The sequence below is a fragment of the Tamandua tetradactyla genome, chromosome 3 (assembly GCF_023851605.1).
Source record: "Tamandua tetradactyla isolate mTamTet1 chromosome 3, mTamTet1.pri, whole genome shotgun sequence".
Taxonomy (NCBI): Eukaryota; Metazoa; Chordata; class Mammalia; order Pilosa; family Myrmecophagidae; genus Tamandua; species Tamandua tetradactyla.
Window position 1 is genome coordinate 73944590 of NC_135329.1, and position 13159 is coordinate 73957748.

General features: G+C 36.5%; 2 pseudogenes; both read right to left on the reverse strand.

The window, feature by feature from the left end:
• Nucleotides 1-1056: 1056 nt before the first annotated feature.
• On the reverse strand, nt 1057-5532 carry LOC143675625 (uncharacterized; annotated as a pseudogene).
• Nucleotides 5533-11021: 5489 nt separating this feature from the next.
• LOC143675626 (olfactory receptor 7A10-like) lies at nt 11022-11944 on the reverse strand (annotated as a pseudogene).
• Between the last annotated feature and the right edge of the window lie 1215 nt (nt 11945-13159).

The following is a 13159-nucleotide window of genomic DNA, read 5'->3' on the forward strand; positions in this document are numbered from 1 at the left end:
ATACCATATGCAAAGGACTTCCAAGACCATTCCCTCTAAATATCTGCACATGTCAAGACTATATTATGATAGTATCATTCTTATTCTGATGTATCCCTGAGAACATTATGCCAAGTGCACTTATTTAACTGTACTTAACTTCTCCAGTATATTATAAAATCCAAGGAAGCTGAGACTACACTAGCATATTTCAGTGTATGTTTTCACAGAGATTTCTGAATATCTGTGCATTATACAGAAGAAATTTTAAGTACATTGTAAATAAATACATTAGTTTATACAAGGAAGGAAACTAGCTGGTGATCTTTTTTCTCTGGGCTGTACTGTTTTGTCCTCAGATGATGTATGATAAAAATCCTTGGCATCCTTACTCCCTGACACTTTTCTGCAGCCTCTACCTTACTTACCAACTTACCTGGAGAGTAGCTCTGAGATGGTCTGGGTGAAAGTCTGAATTCCTTCTTGGGTGGCTGGTAATGGAGGCTGGAGACCTATCCCCAGACCAGAGAGGTAGGAGGAGTCAATTATCTGTCCCCCAACCAGATTTAGGACCCCAAAGATAAAACAATGTCCCAGCTACCCAGCACTACACAGGATAAGGGACAGCAACAGATGGATTATTTACAGCTTTCCCTTAGCTTCTCATTCGTGCATTTCCCTCTGTCCCTCATTAACACATTTCTCTCTGTGTCCCTCATTAATGTTTTTTCCTGGTCGCTTCACCCATGAGCCTTCTTTTCCCATTGGAACATTGTTCAGGAGACAATGGAAATGGTTCCTGCTCACTCCCTGTTCCCAAGACAGCAGGTTGCTCCAGATGAATCCAGCTTTATCACTTTTTCTCCTCATGGATTCTGATGCTTTGAATAGCTCTAACCTTCTAGCACCTTTCCAATCCATTGAATTAATCCCTTTGTGTAACATTACCTGAGCCTGGCACATTTTTAGGGATTATCTCTCTAAATTCTTATGAAAATCATTCTATAAGAGAAGTACTATTATGGACCCAAAACTAAATCTGCATGACTGAGTGGCATTCAAATTTTAAGCATCTAACTAAAGTTTTGACCCAGGTAAGGACTGGGACACTGTTGGGAACTCTACAGATGTTTCCAGTTCCCATTCTCTCAGCCAGCGGATCTCAACAAGAGTGATTCTGGTCTCTGGAGCTATATGGAAATGACTGGAAATATAGTCTGGGTCATACTCACATCAAATCTGTTTCATTTCAAAAAGAAACCATTTTACAAGTGACTTTTCTTGTTTTGGTATTATAAAATACCAGAGAACTTCCAGCATACTGAGCTAGATAATTTTTTGCAACATGACAGAATACAGTGAATTTCCTAATCTATTCAGTTCTTTTTAAAAAAGTAAATTGCTTCCATTGGATAGAGGAAAAAGCTAAATGGCACTACAAAGAAGCACAAAATAATTTCCCAAGTGTGAGATATAGTACAAACAAAGAAGTAGATTCTGTAACAAGTCCCTAGTTGGGAAAAAGATATAAAAAAAGAAGCTGGGGCAGTGTGATGGTGGTTCAGTGGTGAGTTCTTACCTGCTGAGCTGGAGACCCTGGTTTGACTTGCCAATGCCTAAAAAAGAAAAGGAAACAAAAAGGCAGGCAACAGTGTCTCAGTGACAGAGTCCCTGAGAGGCCTGAATTTGATTCCCAGAGCCTTCCCATGCCAAGAAAAAAGCTGCTTGTTGATTAAGAGAACATTTACAGGCCTAACATGCAAATGTCATATAATCTTGTTTGGCTCCTGATTCTAAACAGGAAACTATCCAGCTAACATGGAATAGATCCTACCTTCCTTTTAATCCTTAAAAGAAAACCCTGGGCATAATACAAAATATATATGTAAAAGGCTTTAAAAGAGGGAAAGTTAGGCTGGCTAGGGTCATAAGAATTTGAGAAATGATATGACAGTGAATTTGTCTCAAAAATATCCTGGGTAAGGGGCTGAAGAAGTCTGTCACTGAAACAACAGATAAGACAAGAAAATAAATCTTGCACCTTGTAATGAAAATAGAACTGGTAAGTGAGTGGCTAGCAGAAGAGAAAACCTCAATGGGATAACACCAGCTCTGCTCTATCGATATGCCAATGGGAAAAAAAAAAACTGCCTCTCCTATACGCTGTAATGTCAGCAGCAATCAGTGGACAGCTGAATCTTCATCTTGACCTGGTAATTGTGCAAGATGGCCTTCCATTTCCCTTCTTATGTTCAGTGACTACAAACAGGGTGCCAAGCCTCCACCCATCTAGTGGCAATGATGCAATGTGAATTGGCCTTTCTTTCATAGGCATGGTGTCAGCAAGGCAGAGTAGATAGTTAAATTTCCACCTATCCCTCCCTCACTCTTCCACTGCTATAAGAGGCAAAATGAAAAGATCCTAGTCAACACATCAATTCCTCCTCTCCCAGGCTGGTGTAAGCAGAGTTGAATGGGGAGTTGAACTTTCACTCCTACTCAGCAGCAACAGGGTGGCACAGTCAGCCTTGTGCTATAATCACTAACCCTCTCACCTTTGCTATTGTCAATAGAGACCAACAGGAAAGTGAACTTCCATTCCTACAGCAGTAAAGGATTGGAACACTGCCCCTTTCTTCCCCCAGTGTCAGGAGCTGAACCCTCAGCTGGGGCTGCATGTTGCACACAGGGTGACTTTATGCCAACAAAAAGGATTAAATGGGACCCAAAGTCTCACAACAGAATACTCAAAATGTCTAGGACACAACAAGAAATCACTCCTCATACCAAGAACCAGAATGATGGCAACTTGAATAGGAAAATACCACCAATAGATACCAGGTCAAGAGACTCAGATGTTTGAATTATCTGACAAGGATTTTAAAGCAGTATTCATAAAAATGCACCTATTTTTCAGGCACTGGTTCGAGGTCATGGCATTAGACAAAGTTACTGTCCTCCTGTAGCTTACATTCTAGTGCACATGATTCTTGTCATGTACATCATTAACTTTTGCTTAACTCTTGACCTTACCCTTCATTTTTAAGATCTCTTCAGGGTAGATTCTGTTGAATTTGAAACCTTTATTATTGGGTTTCCTGCTGGGTATTCACTTGATAATGCTGACTATTAGACGTCTGATTCAAATACTGACCTTGTACATATGAACGTAGGTTTTCTTCAGTAGAACTCATTGCTGAAGAATTAGGCTGATTCTGAATTCTTAAAACACTATATTTCAGAAATATTCTCTGCTGTGTAGATTTTCTGATGAAAATGAGATGTCTAACTTCTGAAGAATACCTTTACCACACACGTCACATTTATTGGTTTTATCACATTTATTATTATCTGATAAACTTGAACAGATGAACTCTAACTAAAGCCCTTAGCACATACAAAACATTTGTGTGGATCCTCTCCAGGATGAACTCTTTTATGGACTTGAAGATGTGAGGCCTGATTGAAGGTCTCACCATAAATGCCACATTTATAGGGTTTCTCTCCTGCACAGACTCTCTAATGGCCTTGGAGGTATAAACTGTGACTAAAGCACTTACCACATGTCACATGTTTGTATGGTTACTCTCCTGTGTGAACTCTTTGATGATGGTGAAGTTTTGAAACCGATTGAGCTCTTATCACATGGCTCATATTGTAAGGTTTCTGTCCTGTATGGGCTCTCTGATGGCCTTGACAATATGACCTCTGATTAAAGCCCTTATCCCATGCATCACATTTCTTTGGCTTCTCTCCTGTATGAACTTTTTGATGAGCCTAAAGATTTGAATTCTGTCTGGAGTCCTTACCACATGTCTCACATTTGTAGGGTTTCTATCCAGTGTATATTCTCAAATGAGAATGAAAACTTGAAATATGATGAAACCTTTTACCAAAAGTCTCACATTTGTATGGCTTCACTCCTCTGTGAACTCTCTGATGAGTATAAAGATTTGAAATCCTGCTGAAGCCCTTACCACATGACTCACATTTACCTGGTTTCTCTCCTGTATGAACTCTATGATGAGCCTGAAGACATGAAGTCCTTACCACATGTCTCACATTTGTCTGGGTTCTCTTCTCTGTGGATATGGTGATGGGTTTGAAGATGACAATTATGGTCAAAGTTCTTATCAGGCACATCACTTTTGTATGGTTTATCTCCAGTGTATATTCTAATGGGCTTGGAGATATGAGTCCTTCCTGAAGACCTTACAACACACCTCATATTGATTTGGTTTTACTCCATTGTGAACTGTCTGATGAAGACCAGAATTCATATCAAATACCCTATCAGATGTTTCCCATTTGCATGTTCTACTTCTTTGTGTTGTGGGCTCTCTGATGCTTCTCAAGTTGTGATGTTTGACTGAAACCTTAATTATAAACATCATATTTACAAGATTTCTCTCCAGTGTTGTACACACTGGAAATGTCAAGATATAAGCTATGACTGAACCCCTTTGCACATCTGTCATCCTAATATGGCTTTGCTCCTGTGTGAATAATTCATTCGTTGGAAGAAAGGAGTTCTGATTGAAGACCTTAGTATATACCTGACATTTGTAGGGTTTTTCTTCCCTGTTAACTTTCTGATGAGTTTGCAGGTGTGAACTCTGACTTATGCTCTCACAAAACCCATCATTTCTATAGTATTTCTCCCCAGTATGAACACTTAACTGAATGGACAGCATGGAGCTATAACTGATGCCCTTTCCTCATGCATTACATATATGAAGCTTATCTTGGAGTGCAATTGCTGATGGAGTCCAAGGTTAGAGCCAATGTTGACACTTTTCCATTCTCATCAGAGGTTTCCTCTCCTGAGTGGACTGCACTATGCTGAGATGCTTTCAAGTCTTTTCCACAATTCTTGTGGTTAAACACTTTCTCTCTTCTGGATACTCGATGACCATCACTGTCATGATGGATCCTCATAACACACTGAACAAATGTACACAGTTTATTCCTCACATCCATTTGATAGTTTTTTGGCTCTCTGTCAAACATTTTCTTCCAAAAATCCCAGATAGTTCAATTTTGAAACTCTTTATTTTGATTCCCACTGGAATTCCCCCCTTGAAGCTCAATTACAAAGTTATCATCATCAGAATCCTGAATGGATTCCCCTGCCCACACCTCACAGGGGGGATCACTTTGTTTTAGCAATTTGGATGTCTTACATTGAGAAGTTATTGTTTAATTTGATTTCTGGTCAATGTACTTGAAAATTGTTCCTACATGTGCCAGTACTTATGGTCTTCATGTCATTAAGAAATGCTACTTCTTGAAGAGTTGACTTTTGTGTCCTAAATGCTCATCTTTAATTTCTGACTCTATCATTAAAAGTTTCCCTTTTCTCCTCAAATGTAACATATCTGGTTTGCAGGGTTGATATCCCTCAGAAATCAGGTTCCTAAAGTTCTGCATCATTATCATTTGGTACAATTTCCTCTGGGCAACATCCAGCAGCCGAAGTTATTCCTTGTTGAAGACCACAGCTACATCCTTGAATGTCACTGCCTACTGAAACCATCATTTTCTCTTGCTCATTTGGAGGAGGTAAGAGTCCTTGTAAGGCAGAGCTCACAGAGGGGTCTGATAGAAACCACAACACTTTCCAGCACTAGAAGTACCTCTCTATCTAGATCTTAATATTAAAATCACACAAACCATAATTGCTCTCTTAGAATTCTTTAAAAGTCCTAATTTATTCTGATATTTCTTTTATTAAGTTCTTTCATCTTTTGTTCGTTAGAGAACTTGTGGGTTTATGGAACAATTGTCCCTAAAAAATGGGATTCCCATATACCATCCTATTACAAGCACTTTTCATTGATCTGGCATACTTGTTATGACTGATGAAAGTACATTTTAAAAATTTACTATTGACTGTAGCCCATAATTTAGTTTAGGGTTCTTGGTTTGTGTTTTGCAGTTCTTTGAATTTTCCTTAAGTTATATTTTTGCATGATATATACAACCTAATATTTCCCATTTAAAACACATTCTGGCATATATTTCAGTGCTGTCAATTACATTCACCAAGTTATGCTACCATAACTACTATCCAATACCAAATTTCCTTTCATGCCATAGAAGCTCTGTGCATTTTAGCATTCACTTCCTTTTCCCTACCTCCACGCCATCCTCTGAAAACTATATATAAGATACTCACTTTATGATCTTGCTTATTCTAATTATTTCAAAGCAGTAAGTTCAGGTATATTATAAAGAAAACAGGGAAATGTCTTAAGGAATTTTGAAAGAAATCACAATCATTCTCTCTCCTAAAATATCCTCAGACTATATTTAAGTCTGGTGTCCACCATCCAGTTTGCATGATACAGTGTGATGTTGGTAGGATGGACTGGCCCCTAGCAACTATTTATTCCTCCATATGGTTTGTGTTCCTGTAGTCCAGCAGGCACAGTGCCTATGTGACCAGTACTTCTGGGAAAATCTTCCTGCTACCTAAAGTGCAGAAAATGCAGCATGTTGTGGTACTAAAAATTTCACTGGTATCTTCTTGATTATATAATGTTCCTGAAGATAGCAGAAGTATCACCTTTCCTGGCTGAGCTATTTTTTCAGTGTTTTCTACTTCCAATTCCTAGGAAGAGAAACCTCTAACTTCTTCCACAATGTTGACAGTACATGTATATGAAATTTCTTCAGAAAATTCTTAAAGGCTTTTTTTCACAAAGAGATTACTGATTAAAGAAAATAAGCCATGTAGGAAAAATGGTAGATTCAAAAAATGATTCCAAAACAGATCTTCTAGGATAAGAATCTAAAAATTGATATATCATCTTGTACTGAGGGCAACAATGAAGCCCTTTGTTTTGTATAAATGTACTCTTTTATGTTTAGCATTTGCAAATCTGGTTCACAATATATTGTTAATATATTGTTAATATACATCTCTAAAGAAAGTGCCCAGGAAGAATTTGGCAAACTTTTATATGACAAAATATTTTATGATTTGAGGATCATAATTCAAAGAATATGGCATATGATGGGTCTTTTAATTGTCAGAGATTAGCAATACCTAAAATGAGCTGACAAAGGAAGAATAACTTCAGGATTTATTGACAGATAACTCCAGTCAGTGGATTAAGACCTACTGTGGATGAGCAGAGACACATCTCTATGGAAACCACCTAATAAAATGGTCTTACCCACAATTAGGTGGTTCACATCTGCATGGAAACAATTTAATCAAAATGATCCCACTGAAACAATAAATCTGCTCCCACAGGATTGAACTAAGGAAAAGAACAAAGATTTTCTATATTACACAACAGCCTCAACCCATCACAGCTAGCAAGATTCACACTTGCCCTGGCCCTAGAGCTACATGGTGGGGAAAGCCATATGAATGAAATGCTATCATGGACTCTGAGATCACAGCACCTATGGGGTCTTAAAAACTCCATGATCAAACTTAAATTTAAAATATCCTGTCTTAGCAATGGCAAAATAAATCAAGGATAAACCTCCCTCTTCCACCTAGGCCTCTAAGATTTCTCAGAAATATGGGTCTGTCCAGTTAAATAAAGCACAATTTAAAAGTCACCATTAATGCTAAGAAAACAAGGTACCACAACCAATAGCTGGTTGAAAATCAGGCAGGGAACATAAGCTTTTATCTGTTTCAGATGTAGAAATTATTCAAGAACCAATCATGAAACAACTATCTGTAATGAGTTTGGAAAAATTAAAAGGAATCTTGTAAAGAAATATAATGACCCAAACATATTTCAAAATGAATCAAATAAAACATCTACTTTTGAAAATTAAAATTTTCTGTGAATTGGAACTGAAAGAATATTGACTGAATAGAATCCAATAACCCCTCAAGAAACAGAAATTTGACAACACATCCATTTATATTTTTAGGCTTTACCCATATTTCTTTCTCTGTGCCCCTGCAGTTACTGTAAGTAAAGCATTCCCTGCCATTGCATTTCTGTCCCATAGCACAAAAAAGAATCTCTGGCTCATACAGGTGATTTTTCATGTTTCCCACCTAAATAGTAGATCAATACAAAATATGTGCATTTGGGAAATTCAAGGAGATGAAGCATATATGTAATCTCAGTTTGGATGACATATATTAGAGTTACATGTTCTTCTGGGAAGAGTGATCTGAAATTGAAATGAAAATGAGAATGTTGGCATTAGTAGAAGACCACGGGGAGTTGCTTTCCCAGAGCTTCTCATAGATACAGGTACTCCATAATTGGCTTTTCTTGGAATCTCAGCTCTTTGCACAGGTGGTAGGATTCATGGCTCCTATGTTTGATGGACACACACTTTGACACTGTTTACATTTTTAGGGCATATTCTAAGAGATATAGAGTCTGTTACTGCCCTTGCAGTGTCTGAACTGAAATGATAATCTCTGGACTTGACAGTGTTTATTCTGACTCCCCCAACTCTTGAAAATTAATGTTCCAATAGAAGGCATTCATCTTTTATGAAATTTTGCATAGATGGGCCCCAGTAAACGATTCCTCAAATTATCCAGTGGAATACAATTGAACAGGGCAGAGCTCAGTCAAAATGAGTCTTTTCCTCTATAGAACATACATTTGATAGTTTGAAAGGGGCAATTCAGCCCCCCATTATTCCAAGAAAAATAATAGTATTTCTCTCTGTAACTTGTGTTTATCATCCCCCAACAAAAATTCATGAAGTTTTCTTTTGCCAAAATCTATGTTTTAATGATGAGACTCAAGTCACCCCATTAGAAAATTTGGTGACTTTCTTCAAGAATAATATTTATTATTATTTTTATTAAAAATAAATTTTATTTTAGTCTGAGAATTTTAGATTCTTCAAGAGTAAAATTTAAGTTTCCATGAAAACAATTGTATCCCCTCAGTATACAGTGAATTATTTTCTTATCACATATTTTAAGTGTTCAGGAGAAGGGTAAAATTATTATTAAAAAACTAAGAATATTATTTATCTGAGGAAAAATTAAGAGTGGCTAGAAGGGTAATTGAAGTAAAGATTGAAGTAAAGAATTGGAGTATATAGCAGAGTTGTACAGGTCTTTATCATTCGCTCAATACAAACTGTATAAAACACCTTTTCTTGTATGATAGAAAGGAAACAGAAAAGTCTTGGGGGATTTTGAAGGACATCCTATGTTCCCCTCCCCTAAATTACACTCAGAGGATAAAGACATTTAGTGTCCACCATGCAGTTCACATAGGGTGTCAGGTGAGCAGAATGGGCTGGCACATAGCAATATTTCTCCCTCCTTATGCTTTGTGTTCTTGTTCTCCAGAGGATTGTGAACTACCAAGAGTATTTCATTTATAACCAATACTTATGGGAACTGCTTCTTACTCCCTGAAGTGCAGAAAATCAGCATGTTTGTGAACCCAACAGTATGGGGGAAATCTTCTCAGTCATACAATGTTCCTGATAATAGAATAAATATCACCTTTCTTGGATGAGCTGTTTTTCAGTACCTTTTAGTATTTTCTACTTGAAATACATACCTTGAGCCTCTTCAAAAATGTTGAGATAACATGCCTACTAAATTATTTCAAAGATTATTGGAGATTATTTTCAAAGATATTTCTGCTTAAAGAAAGTAAGACATAAAAGTAAACTGCTGGAAACAGGAATTGATTGCAAAAGCACATATCTTCCTGATAAGAATCTTGGAATTGATATATCAACTTGTTGGAAGTGAGGACATTAAGGATGCTATATACTTTGGATAAAAGTATACAGCTATGGAATGTATAGTATTAACAAATCTGAATCACAATACATGTTTGTAGTCATACCTAAAGAAATTGTCTAGGGAAGAGTTTGTAAAACTGTCTGGTTAATTTGATAAACTATTTTCTTGAGAATCAGAATTCAATAAATGTGGAGTATGGTGGGCTATTTAACTGCCATGGAGAATTTTTCAAAGTAAACAAGCAAAGAGAAAAACCACAAGCTGAGGATTTCAAATTCTCAGGTTAAGCCACAATCAAAAACAAGATTTTTTTCAGGACAGCATGAATCAAATCTCCTTTCTCTATAAACAGCAGTTCTGATGTTGGTATAACTAACAAACTGAGTCTGATCCTATGGCTTAATGTATTGCAAATAAATAGATTCAGTACTGTGCAAAAGAATGAAAAGTGAATAAACAAATAAAATATCAACATCTTTTTCTTTTAATTGAGCATTAGTTCTGAACAATCTCTAAACTTAAAGTGCCACTCTAATTTGCCAATCAAAGAGATGGCTCTGGGGTCAGGTAAGAACAAAATATAGCCTTACTCTACTTCCCAAAGAAGACAGTAGGTATACTTAAAACCTTGATATTATCTCCTAATACCTGAGATTAATAGTTGAAGGCATAGCTGACAATGGGCAAAATACCCATGGAGTTACTGAGGGTCTGTAAATGAGGACTCTTTACTATACTAAGTACCATGGGAAATTTCCTGGTAATGGCCCAGCTAATGAAAATAATTCTTAAAGTGTTCAATTTTATCATTGGAAGACTCCCAGTGATGAGTGAAATCAGCAACAATTGAAGAATCAGGGGTTGTAATGTCTATTATATCTTCAACTTATATTGCAATTGTGCAAAGAAAGTCATATGAGCCAATTAACACAACCCTGACAACAGGTACTCAGCATTTGAAATGACAGATGATTTTCTCCAAAGCCATATAACAGAAGACTGGCTGATTTCTTCTCTCAGGGACAGCAATACACCTTCACTCCTCCAGCAATCCCTATTATTTTATATGTATCAAATTACAGGCATAGGAGGCCAGCTCAATACTGAATCATCAGAATATAATCAGGCAGGTCAAGTGATTTAAAGAAAATACAGTATATACAGGTGATTTTATGACTAAAAAGTAAACAGAATTTTGGAAATTAAGCAAACATCAGATTATTTTTGTATATATTGATAAGAGTATCTGATTAAGATAGGGTAGAATTAACCTTAGTTAATGGTGAACAAATTTCTAAGCTTGTGAGAAAGGATCCTTCTATAAAGTAAATCTTTACCTGCTGGAAATTATTTTTAAGGCATGATTTATGTATTTGTTTCTAAGACTATAGTTAAAGGGGTTCAGCATGGGAGTGACCACTGTGTACATCACTGAAGCTATTGCAGTTGCCCTTGTGTTTTGGGTAGCAGCAGAACTAAGATACACTCCAAGACCTGTAGTATAAAACAAGGACATAACTGAAAGATGAGAGCTACAAGTATAAAATGCTTTATACATGCCCCCAGCTGATGAAATTCTCAAAATGGAGGATACAATCTTAGAGTAAGAGAAAAGGGTCCTAGCGAGTGAATTAAAACCCAGTATTCCAGTTGCAATATACCTCACAAGATCATTGAGGAAGATGTCAGAACATGCCAGTTGGACTATCTGATTAAGTTCACAGAAAAAGTGGGGTATTTCCAACTCTGTACAAAAAGACAATTGCAAAAACATTAAGCCATGTAAAAGAGTAGACAAAACACACAATATCCATGACACCAGCAGTAGGAGACCACAGAACCTGGGGTTCATGATGACCATGTAGTGTGGTGGGTGACAAATGGCCACATAACGGTCATAGGGCATCATGCCAGGAGGAAGACATCTAATCCTACAAAAACCATGAAAAAATACATCCAGATGAGGCAGTTTCCATAACTTATAGTTTTGGTCTCTGTATGGATGTTCACCAGCATCTTTGGTACAGTGGTGGAGGTGAAACAGATGTCTGTAAAAGACAGATTAGCAAGGAAGAAGTACATGGGTGTGTGCAAGTGGGCATCAGAGATGATGGCCAGGACGATGAGCAGGTTCCCAGTGAGAGTGAACAGGTAAATCATCAGGAACAGAGAAAATAGGGGAGGCTGCAATTCTGTGTCTTCTGAGAGTCCCAGGAGGATAAATGCTGAAATGAGTGTTTTATTTTCTGATTCCATGTAGCTGATGAAACTGCTAGAAAAGAGCACAGAGCAATGCAAATTTAGCCACAAACTAAATTTGTGATCACCAAATTAACATACAAGCTATATCTGTTTATTAATTTCTTGATTAATATGTGTAGATCTCAAGGCCTTTACATGAAAATATCAGGGAAACCATTATTTCTGCTTCTCCATAATGCTGTTGTTGACGCACCATCCTTATCCATAATTGTAAAAATTGTATAAAGGCCATGCTTTTCAATGCAAGTGCTCTTAGACACTATTATATTCACCAATCACCACTTTGCTTTGAGTATTCATTTTGTATCACTGATGTAAAAGTTGGGATCATGGACATTTGTAAAGGCAGCACAATATTTTGAATGCAATTAATATTACCAAATTGTAAAATTGAAAATGGTTGGAATGAGAAATTTTGAGTTATATATAGATTGTTACAATAAAAATTAAAAATAAAGTTATTCTATCTTCATTGATAGGAAGACTCATTATCATTAAGAGGCCATTTCATTTCAACCTCATCTATGCATTCAACTCAAACCCATTTCAAATGACAGCACTGTATTTTGTGGATATTGACAAATTAATTCTAAAGTTATGATGGAAAGCATTAGTTCTAGACTGGCTAAACAATACTGAAGAAGAACAAAGTTGTAGAAATCATATTCCATGATTTAATATCTAACTATAAAGGCACAATGATCAGATTGTGTTGTATTAGTGAAATAAATGCATGACTTAAGTGTGAGAACTCAAAAATAAACACACACAAAAGTAGACAACTGGTCTTTGAAAAAGAGTAAGAACAATTTCATGGAAAGCTTGGTCTTTGCCACAAACAGTGCTGGAACAACGATATGCCCATATGCCAAAAACAAACAAACAGAATTTAGCCAAAATTGTATACATTTTAGAAAAATTAACTCAAAATGAATCATGCACTTAACACTAAAATTCAAGTATAATACTTCTAGAGTAAAACATACCAGAAAATCTAGTAACCCATTGTGTGGTGATGAATTTTAGATAAAGCACCCAAATCATGATCCCTGACAGAAGAATGCTTATAAATTTGACCTTATTAAAATTTAAACTTCTGTTCTGTGAAATATTTTGATAAGGAAGAAAATACAATTCTTTGATTCAGAGAGAATATTTGCAAAACACGTATTTGATTGAAAAGATGTATCCAAATATACAAAGAACTCT